Raw genomic sequence first — 9,878 nt, 5'->3', positions numbered from 1 at the left:
CTAAATTAGCTAAAGGGATGGGACATAATTATTACGGGGAACCCGCATGGCCCAACGATCTTTTATATATTTTTCCAGTAGTAATTCTAGGTACTATTGCATGTAATGTAGGTTTAGCGGTTCTCGAGCCATCAATGATTGGTGAACCGGCAGATCCGTTTGCAACTCCTCTGGAAATATTACCCGAGTGGTACTTCTTTCCCGTGTTTCAAATACTCCGTACGGTACCCAATAAGTTATTGGGCGTTCTTTTAATGGTTTCTGTGCCAACAGGCTTATTGACAGTACCTTTTCTAGAGAATGTCAATAAATTCCAAAATCCATTTCGCCGCCCAGTAGCTACGACCGTTTTTTTAATCGGTACTGTAGTAGCTCTTTGGTTAGGTATTGGAGCAACATTACCCATTGATAAATCATTAACTTTAGGTCTTTTTTAGATATTTTTTGATTCATTCAACCGTGAAGGTACCATAGGTATCTAGGAAATAGTTACTTCCAAGTGAATCTTCCCTAGATACCTAAAATCCATTTTATTATGATCCATTTCGCGAAAATATAGATTGTACCAAAGATGCTAAATTGTTTTCTTTTTATTCTAACTCGAAAAAGAAGAAGAAAAAAAATTGCAATGGATTTAAAACGAGAGTTTATTCTTAAGTAAATCAATTGGGAGATGCTTCTCTAGAGTGTCCCATATATGTTTTTCTATCTTCCATACGAAAACTGTCAATTCTCAGAAGATCTTCTTCAGTCTTACTCAAAAGGTCCAATAGTGTATGTATATTGGCCCTTTTTAGACAATTATACGTTCTAGAAGTCAATTCTAATTGATCAATAAAAATACAATTCAATGGAATTCCTTTTTTGTTTTTCTTTAGATTAGTTAATCTTTTTTGAAAAGTAAAAAGGGGTGGAGTAAACCTGTTTTTATTTTCTTCGAAACTAGCGCCCTCTTCCTCCGCGTGTAGAAAAGGAAGAAATAAATCAATCAAATTACGAGAAGCCTCATAAAGTGCTTCCTTAGGGGTTAAACTTCCATTAGTCCATATTTCTAGAAAAAGTATCTCGTGTTTTTCATTTCCATTCCCCACAAGAAAAAATACTATAATTCACATTTCGAACAGGCATGGATACAGCATCTATAGGATAACTTCCATCTTGATAGTTCTTTCTGAGTTCTGTCTGATATCCACGATCTCTCTTGATCTGTAAATCAATACAGAAATCAATGGGCTCTGTCAAGTTAGCTATAGGTTGTGCCGTATCAACGATTTCTACGGAAGGCGGTAAGATGATATCTTGAGCAGTTATGTATCTAGGACCTTTGACGCAAATGGATGCGTCTCTAACTCCATAGAGATTACTTCTCAATACAATTTCTTTCAAATTTAGTTAAAATTCTTGTACGGATTCTTCAATACCTGCTATTGTAGAATACTCGTGCGGCACGCTCCCAAATTTTGCACGTGTGATACATGTTCCTTCTATTTCTCCAAGTAAAGCTCTTCGCAAGGCAATACCGACGGTGTCCGCTTGACCTTTTCTAAGCGGGGACAGAATGAAACGACCATAATAAAGGCGCTTACTATCTACTCTTGATTCAACACACTTCCACTGTAGTGTTTGAGTGGATCCTGCTACCTCCTCTCGAACCATAATAGACTAGTATTATTATTTTATCATTGAATCGTTTATTTCTCTTGAAATGAAAGTTGAAAGCGGGTTAATTCTTTTACAGACGTCTTTTTTTAGGCGGTCGACATCCATTATGCGGCATAGGTGTTACATCGCGTATACAACTTAATCGCACACCACTTTAGCAATGGCTCGTAATGCGGCATCTCTTCCACTACAGCGCCCTTACCATAACTTCTGCTCGTTGCAAACCTACTGTACGAATAGCATCTACTGCTGTTCTTTGACCAGCATAGGGTGATGCTTTTCTTGAGCTTTTGAATCCACAAGTACCGGCCGAGGACCAAAAAACCACCCGACCTTGTGGGTCTGTAACAGTTATAATGGTATTGTTGAAACTAGCTTGACATGAATAACCCCTTTTGTTATTCTACGTGCACTCTTCCGTAAACTAAAACGTGCATTCCTACGTAAACCAATACGCACTTTCTTACGTGAACCAATTTTTGGTATAGCTTTTGCCATATTTTATTATCTCATAAATTATGAGTTAGAAATAAAAAAAAGAAAAAAAGATACAAAGATATCCGTTTCAGGGTAAAATAAACCCTTTACTTTAATTATTTTAAATGAAATTATTTTATTTGGAATTGGAACATTTCCGCGGGTACTTTTTTTTACTTTTTAGAAAGTAAAGTTCTTTTTCGAAAGATTACCCCTGTCTTTGTTTATGCTTCGGATTAGAGCAAATGACTCTATTCGTCCACGCCTACGAATCAGTCGACATTTTGTACAAATTTTACGAACGGAAGCTCTTATTTTCATATTTCCGTATCCTTTTTTAAACTATGAATCTAATCTTTTGGAAAAAATAAGTCTCTTCGCTTGAATTTTAGAACTTAGAATTTATTACCCTAGAAAAAAAAGAAAAACCTAATCCTTTGAATCTTTGGTATCCTTCAAATCTTCGCTATCCTTCAAATCTTCGCTATCCTTCGAGTCTTCGATACGCTTCGAATCCTTATGGGGAAGTCTATAAATTATACGTCCCTTGCTTGAATCATAACGACTTACTTCAATTTTGACCCTATCCCCCATCAGTATTCGTATAGAACTAGACCGTATCTTTCCTGAAATATAGCCTAGGATGATGGTGTCATTCTCTAGCCGAACGCGGAACATTCCATTGGGTAGGGCTTCCGTAACTAAACCTTCGAAAGTTACTTTTGCTTCTCTCGGGTTTTTTTTTTCTCTCCTATTTTTTTTTTTCTGTCATATTTTTTTTCTCCTATTTTTCTATTTTTATTTTAAAAATAGGAAGGGCGAGATAGAATTCGAGCACTATAGGCGGGGCGATTACCATATATAACATAAGACTTCTCCCCCAATTCTGTTTAGTCGAGCTTCTCGATCTGTCATTATTCCTCGAGAAGTAGAAAGAATAGCAATTCCCATTCCACCAAAACTTTAGGAATTCCTTGATAGTTGGTATAAATTCGTAAGCCGGGTCGGCTGATACGCTTTAAAAAGGTTCTTGTTCTATATATTCCTTTTATAGTCTTTCTCTTTTGATGTCGCAAAGTTGAAACCAAGAAATATCTGTTTACGTTCCTGATGTTTCCGAACACTTTCAATAAAACCCTCTCGTAGAAGTATTTTAACAATGTTTTCGGTAATATTTGTAGATACTACTCGAACTGTTCCTTTTTTTATTCATGTCCGCATTTCTTATAGAGGTTAGTAAATCAGCAATAGTGTCCTTGCCCATAAGACTCTAATTCTAGGTTCTCCTAATTTTTCTATAATCAACATGTTTTCTTTTTTTTTTTTCATTTTGGATTTTAAAACATATACGTAAAACACAATCTACTAAATTAATTCTTTGGTCTCAATTTCGCCTACTAGTATTTATAATACTTCAGGAGCTAATGAAACTATTTTGGTAAAATTCAATTCTCTCAATTCCTCGGCAATCGCGCCAAAAAACTCGAGTTCCTTTTGGATTGCCCTTTTTGATCAATTATAACCGCAGCATTGTCATCATAGCGGATTATTATACCGTCTTCGCATTTGAACTCTTTACATGTACGTACAATTACAGCTCGAATTACTTCGGATCTTTCTAGAGGCATTTGGGGCAATGCGTCTTTGATTACAGCAACAATAACATCACCAATACGAGCATATCGCTGATTACCAGCAGCTCCTATGACTCGAATACACATCAATTTTCGAGCTCCACTATTATCTGCTACATTTAAAAGGGTCTGAGGTTGAATCATATTATTTTGATTTCAATTTGTTATTTCAATGCAAAAGGATGAAAGAAATATTGTCTTTCCAGAAAGAAAAACCGAGCATTTTTTTTTATCTTCCATACCCCTTTTAGGGTTCTATATCTCTAATCGAATAAATTGACTTCGTATGGGCATTTTACTGGCAGCTATGGAGATAGCTGCTCTAGCTACAGTTTCAGATACTCCCCCCATTTCATAAAGTATACGACCAGGTTTAACAACGGATACCCAATATTCGGGGGACCCCTTTCCCGAGCCCATACGTGTTTCCGTGGGTCTTAGTGTAACCGGTTTGTCGGGAAATATACGTACCCATATTTTTCCACCACGACGTGCATATCGTGTTATTGCTCTTCGTCCTGCTTCTATCTGTCTCGCCGTGATCCAAGCGGGTTCAAGTGCTTGAAGAGCATATCTACCAAAACAAATACGATTGCCTCGGCAGGATTTTCCTTTCATTCTTCCTCTATGTTGTTTGCGAAATCTGGTTCTTTTGGGGTTATAGTCGATGGTTCTCTTTCTTAGTTCCATCTCTACTGCAAAACTGGACATGAGAGTTTCTTCTCATCCAGCTCCTCGCGAATGGAATCAGAAAGCATGTAAATTTCTCTAATTCATAATATTCCAAAATATTACGGTACGGATAGATACACATTAATAGATAATAGAAAAAGTTCGGTTTTTTTTATATTGAATTTGTTAAAACAGAAAAATATAATATATAGTCAAAAAAGAAGATCTAGAATATATCCAGATGTGTGTGTATATTTATCTAAATTCTATATTTATAGATAATGTAATCCTTCTTAAAAAAATCCTTATTTTTACTCTTATTGAATCGCGGTAAAGTATTCTAATTCAATAAGAATTTCGCGGGCGAATATTTACTCTTTCCTGTCTTATTTGTTAATTTATAAACTTACCAAATAAGACAATTTTTTTGGTTTGTTCCGCCATCCCACCCAATGAAGTGTTAGGATTCTTTTCAATAAAATCCTATGGAATCATAGGTTCTGTCGTTCCACTGCTTCTCCTTGAATGGTTAGGTCTGAATCCCGCAACGGAGCTTCCAAAAAATTTCTTTCCGAGTTAATTTTCTCAGTTTTATTAACCCGGGCGGCTCTTTATTATTGCTTTAAATTTGTAGTTCTTGTTTCAAGTTACAATTTTTAATTCTCTATTATTTTTATTATATTGATGCTTTATCACATTGCCTTTTATGATGTAATTCCATAGACCATACATAGTGGAATCCTATATCTTATTTATTTCCTCTTCCTTCTTTCTATCATCCTCCCTTTATCCACATCCCTTTAGTTTTGCTTCACAACCTAGAATCCCTTTTCTTTTTTAGAGAAAAAATTGCAGTTGCTACAACTATATGACACATCTACTCATTTATGTTATGATAGAGGTATTTATTCATATAGTGACTGTTTCTTAGTTAGGATCTCGACAATACGAAGCAATAGGTTGGTTATTAGTTAATTTTCTATAATTACTAAGTTTTTTTCTTAAAAAAAAGAAAAAAATAACGAGTCACACACTAAGCATAGCAATTATATTAAATGATTTATCAATTTTCATTAAATCTTATAGAAAGAGGTATAATTTCTTCTTTTGCAGGGATTTCAGGAAAAAAGTCTCTTGTCATTTTTTATTCTATCAATGGACAGAATCCGAAAGACAAGATTACTTATTCTTCGTCTACGAATATCCAAATTTTTACACCTAATACTCCATAGATAGTCCGAATTGGATAGCAGCAATAATCAATTTTAGCGCGAATTGTTTGGAGGGGAAGTCTACCCTTTTTAATAGATTCGGCGCGTGCAATTTCTTTTCCTCCGAGACGACCCGCAATTTTTACTTTTACTCCCTTATATCTGCTTTTTAGTTAATTCAATGGCTTTTTTCATTGCCTTTCGGAATGAAACTCTATTTTTTAATTGGAAAGCTATATATTCTGCAAGAATGTTAGGCTGTCTATAAGGTTCTTTAACTTTTCGATAGAAATATTAAATCTCTGGTTTACAGAGTTAATTTCCTTTTGTAGATCTTTCTCTAATTCTTCGATTGCTCCTTTTTTCTTTAATAAATTTGGGAATCCAATATGGATTATGACGTGGATCGTATCGATTTCTTTTTGGATTTCTATATGTGTAATTACTTCGGAACTTGAACCTGAGTCCATTTTTCTATTATGTGTAATTACTTCGGAACTTGAGTCTGATTCTATTTTTCTATTCGAGCCCTTTTTCCTATTCTTTTGTATATAGTTCTTGATACAATCCCCTTATTTTTTTTATCTTCCTGTAGACCTTCAGAATAATTTTTTGGTTGTGCGAACCAAAAGGAATGGTGTTTTTGGGTTGTACAAGTCTGAAACCGGAGTGGATTTATTTTTTGTCCCATATTTTTCTATTCTATATTTTTTTTACTGGGAATCGAAATCTTAGATGGATCTAAAGGTTATTTAGATTTCTTTACTATATTTAGTACAATTGTTATATGACACATGCTTTTTTTTATGGGGAAACTACGTCCTCGAGCTCGAGGTCTGAATTTCTTCATAATAGTACTCCTACTGACTTCGGCTTTAGTAATAAATAAATTCGCTTTGTCGAAATCCCTATAATGAGTAGCATTTGCGGCTGCCGAATAAAACCAACTTTAAGATGGATAAGATGCTCGATAGGGCATGAGGTTCAGTATCATAACAGTTTCCTCGTAGTAACGCCAGCGAATCTCGTCAAGAACTCTTTGTGCTTTGAAAACAGACATAGGGATACGTTTTTGTGCTTTGAAAACTCTCTCGAACTTAAGTAGACGATCGGTTGGAACTTTCCTTGCGAGTTTCCTTAGCCCACTTTTCTTCTTCTTTATCCTAGGGATATACTTTACTAGTTTGAAACTTGTCATAAATAAGGTTATTCCCCGCCTACCTTTACTTTATTTTGAATCTTTTTTTCTTCTTAATCTTTCTATTCAGAATTCAGTTAACGACGAGATTTAGTATCCTTTCTTGCATTTTCATAACTCGTGAAATGCCGAGTAGGCACGAATTCCCCCAATTTGCGACCTACCATAGGATTTGTTATGTAAATAGGTATATGTTCCTTTCCATTATGAATCGCGATTGTATGGCCAACCATTGTGGGTAGAATGCTAGATGCCCGGGACCACGTTACTATTGTTTCTTTCTCCTCCTTCATATTGACCTTTTCTATCTTTGCCAATAAATGATGAGCTACAAAAGGATTCGTTTTTTTTCGTGTCACAGCTGATTACTCCTTTTTTCCTTTTTAAAGAGTGGCAATTCTATGTCCAATATCTCGATCGAAGTACGGAGGTCAGAATAAATAGAATAATGATCAATGGAAAAAAGAAAAAAATCCTTTAGCTGGATAAGGGGCGGATGTAGCCAAGTGGATCAAGGCAGTGGATTGTGAATCACCATGCGCGGGTTCAATTCCCGTCGTTCGCCCATCGCATTATTGCAAATTCCAAAAATGCAATTTTCCATATTCCTAGTTACGTATTTACTTACGGCGACGAAGAATAAAACTATCGCTATATTTTTTCCTTTTCCTAGTTCTTCTTCCAAGCGCAGGATAACCCCAAGGGGTTGTGGGTTTTTTTCTACCAATGGGAGCTTTCCCTTCACCGCCCCCATGGGGGTGGTCCACAGGGTTCATAACTACCCCTCTTACTACGGGGCGTTTACCTAGCCAACACTTAGATCCGGCTCTACCCAAACTTTTTTGGTTCACCCCAACATTACCCACTTGTCCGACTGTTGCTAAGCAGTTTTGGGATACTAAACGGACCTCCCCAGATGGTAATCTTAAAGTGGCCGATTTACCCTCTTTTGCAATGAGTTTCGCTACAGCACCTGCTGCTCTAGCTAATTGCCCACCCCTTCCACGTGTGATTTCTATGTTATGCATGGCCGTGCCTAAGGGCATATCGGTTGAAGTAGATTCTTCTTTTCTCTCAAAAAACCCCTTCCCAAACTGTACCAAGCTTCTTCCAAAGCATACGGCTTTCTAGATGTATATGACGATCTCTAGACAGATGGATCTTATATGAATCATATGATGAAGTACCACATGAGTGGATATATAGGAAAGGAATCCAAATCTGCCGAATCGCTCATGTTATGATCTTCTACCATCCTAGGTCTCTGCGTTCCGTCATCTGGCTTATGTTCTTCATGTAGCATTCAGATCGATGACTCTATGAAATTACGTCGATACTTCCACATATTATGGGTAACGTAGGAGACATCCCTATTTTCCCCCGGGGGTCTTAATTACCACTGCTTAGCTTTCAATTTGCCTCTGACCATCAAATTAAATGTGAATAACCCGTCCTCCTCTCTTTGAAACAAGGGGCGCTTCCGGTTCTGTGCGTGCTTCAAACAATTTTGTCTTCTCCATATTACCATATCTCTAGAGCCAATAATTTTCTATTGAGGAACTACTGAACTCAATCACTTGCTGCCGTTACTCAACAGTTTTTCTGTTGAGGTCTATCCCGTAGAGGTAGTCAATTGGATCAGTGATCGATTTCTAGGTTTCGTCGTAAACCTAATTGGTTACTTCCAATTACGTAAATCAATAGTTCAAACCGCACTCAAAGTAGGGCATTTCCATTGATATAGGAACTTTTGTACCAGAAACAATAGTATCTCCAATTATAGCCCCTATGGGATGTAAAATATATCTCTTCTCACCATCCCCATAGTGTATGAGACAAATGTATGCATTTCGATTAGGGTCGTATTCTATGGTTACGATTCTACCAGATATGTCTTTTTGATTCCGTCGAAAATCTATTTACGGTATAGGCGCTTATGACTCCCCCTCTATGCCTTTGCGGTAATGATTCCTCTGGAATTACGACCTTTACCACAACGGTGCCGTCCATGGATCAAATTATTCGTGGATTGGATTTCACTTGCCTGTCTACGGTTCCCTTGCGTGTGCTCGGGATAGGTGTTTTGTTATAAATGTTTCGCCGTATTATTAAGTATTCTCCTTTAGTTTTTTCTCTATCTAGAAGTGGAATAGAATAACCCGGTTGAAGGGTAATGATCATACGTCTGTAATGCATTGTATGGCCCCAGAATAGGTCCTATTCTTCTACCTTTTCCAGGTAGTCGATGGCTATTCACAGCTACCACCTTAACACCAAAGAAGAGTTCGACCCAATGCTTTATTTCTGTCTAGTGAATCCCGATTCGACATTAAAAGTATATTGATTCTTTCCCAATAAACGAAGACTTTTTTCTGTAAATACTGCGTATTTGATTCATCCATAAATCGACTTTCCCTCCTATGCTCTGAGTTCCAGTATCGATAAGAATTCGAGTTCTTATTGTTCTTATGTTATGGTATGAATATACCATACCAATTCGTTATGTATGGATGATGGATGAGATTCCATGGATAGAGAGCCAGTTCCAATAGACTTATGGAATGTTCCCGTTCGTGTGCATCCAGCAGGAATTGAACCCGCAAATTTACCAATTATGAGTTGGGCGCTTTAACCATTCAGCCATGGATGCTTAACAGGGATCATCGTACATCGTAAATAACCAATTTTCATATAGAAAGACATATCATAGAAAAATGAAATCGAAAATATTCCGAGATGGGCAAATATTCGGAGATGACTATGAAAACACCTCTCTGGATCCTCGAATTGAAAGAGAGATTGAGAGGGATCAAGAATCCTAATTCTCGCTATTTGGAAATGGATCCAATTCTATTGAGTCTGACTCATAGTGATCATTTCTCTTTAGCAAAGAATGACCTTGGTTATCAAAGGATTGAACAACCGGGATCCATTTACTTATGATACCTAGTTGGCATTGATAACAAGGATCTAATGAATTATGAGTTTAATAGATCCTCTTTAGCAGAAAGACGTATATTCCTT

Source organism: Triticum urartu, unplaced genomic scaffold, assembly GCF_056163025.1.
Source record: "Triticum urartu cultivar PI428250 unplaced genomic scaffold, HENAU_Tu73 scaffold43, whole genome shotgun sequence".
Lineage (NCBI taxonomy): Eukaryota > Viridiplantae > Streptophyta > Magnoliopsida > Poales > Poaceae > Triticum > Triticum urartu.
The sequence above is the reverse complement of the archived record's forward strand: the minus strand, read 5'-3'. Positions refer to the sequence as shown.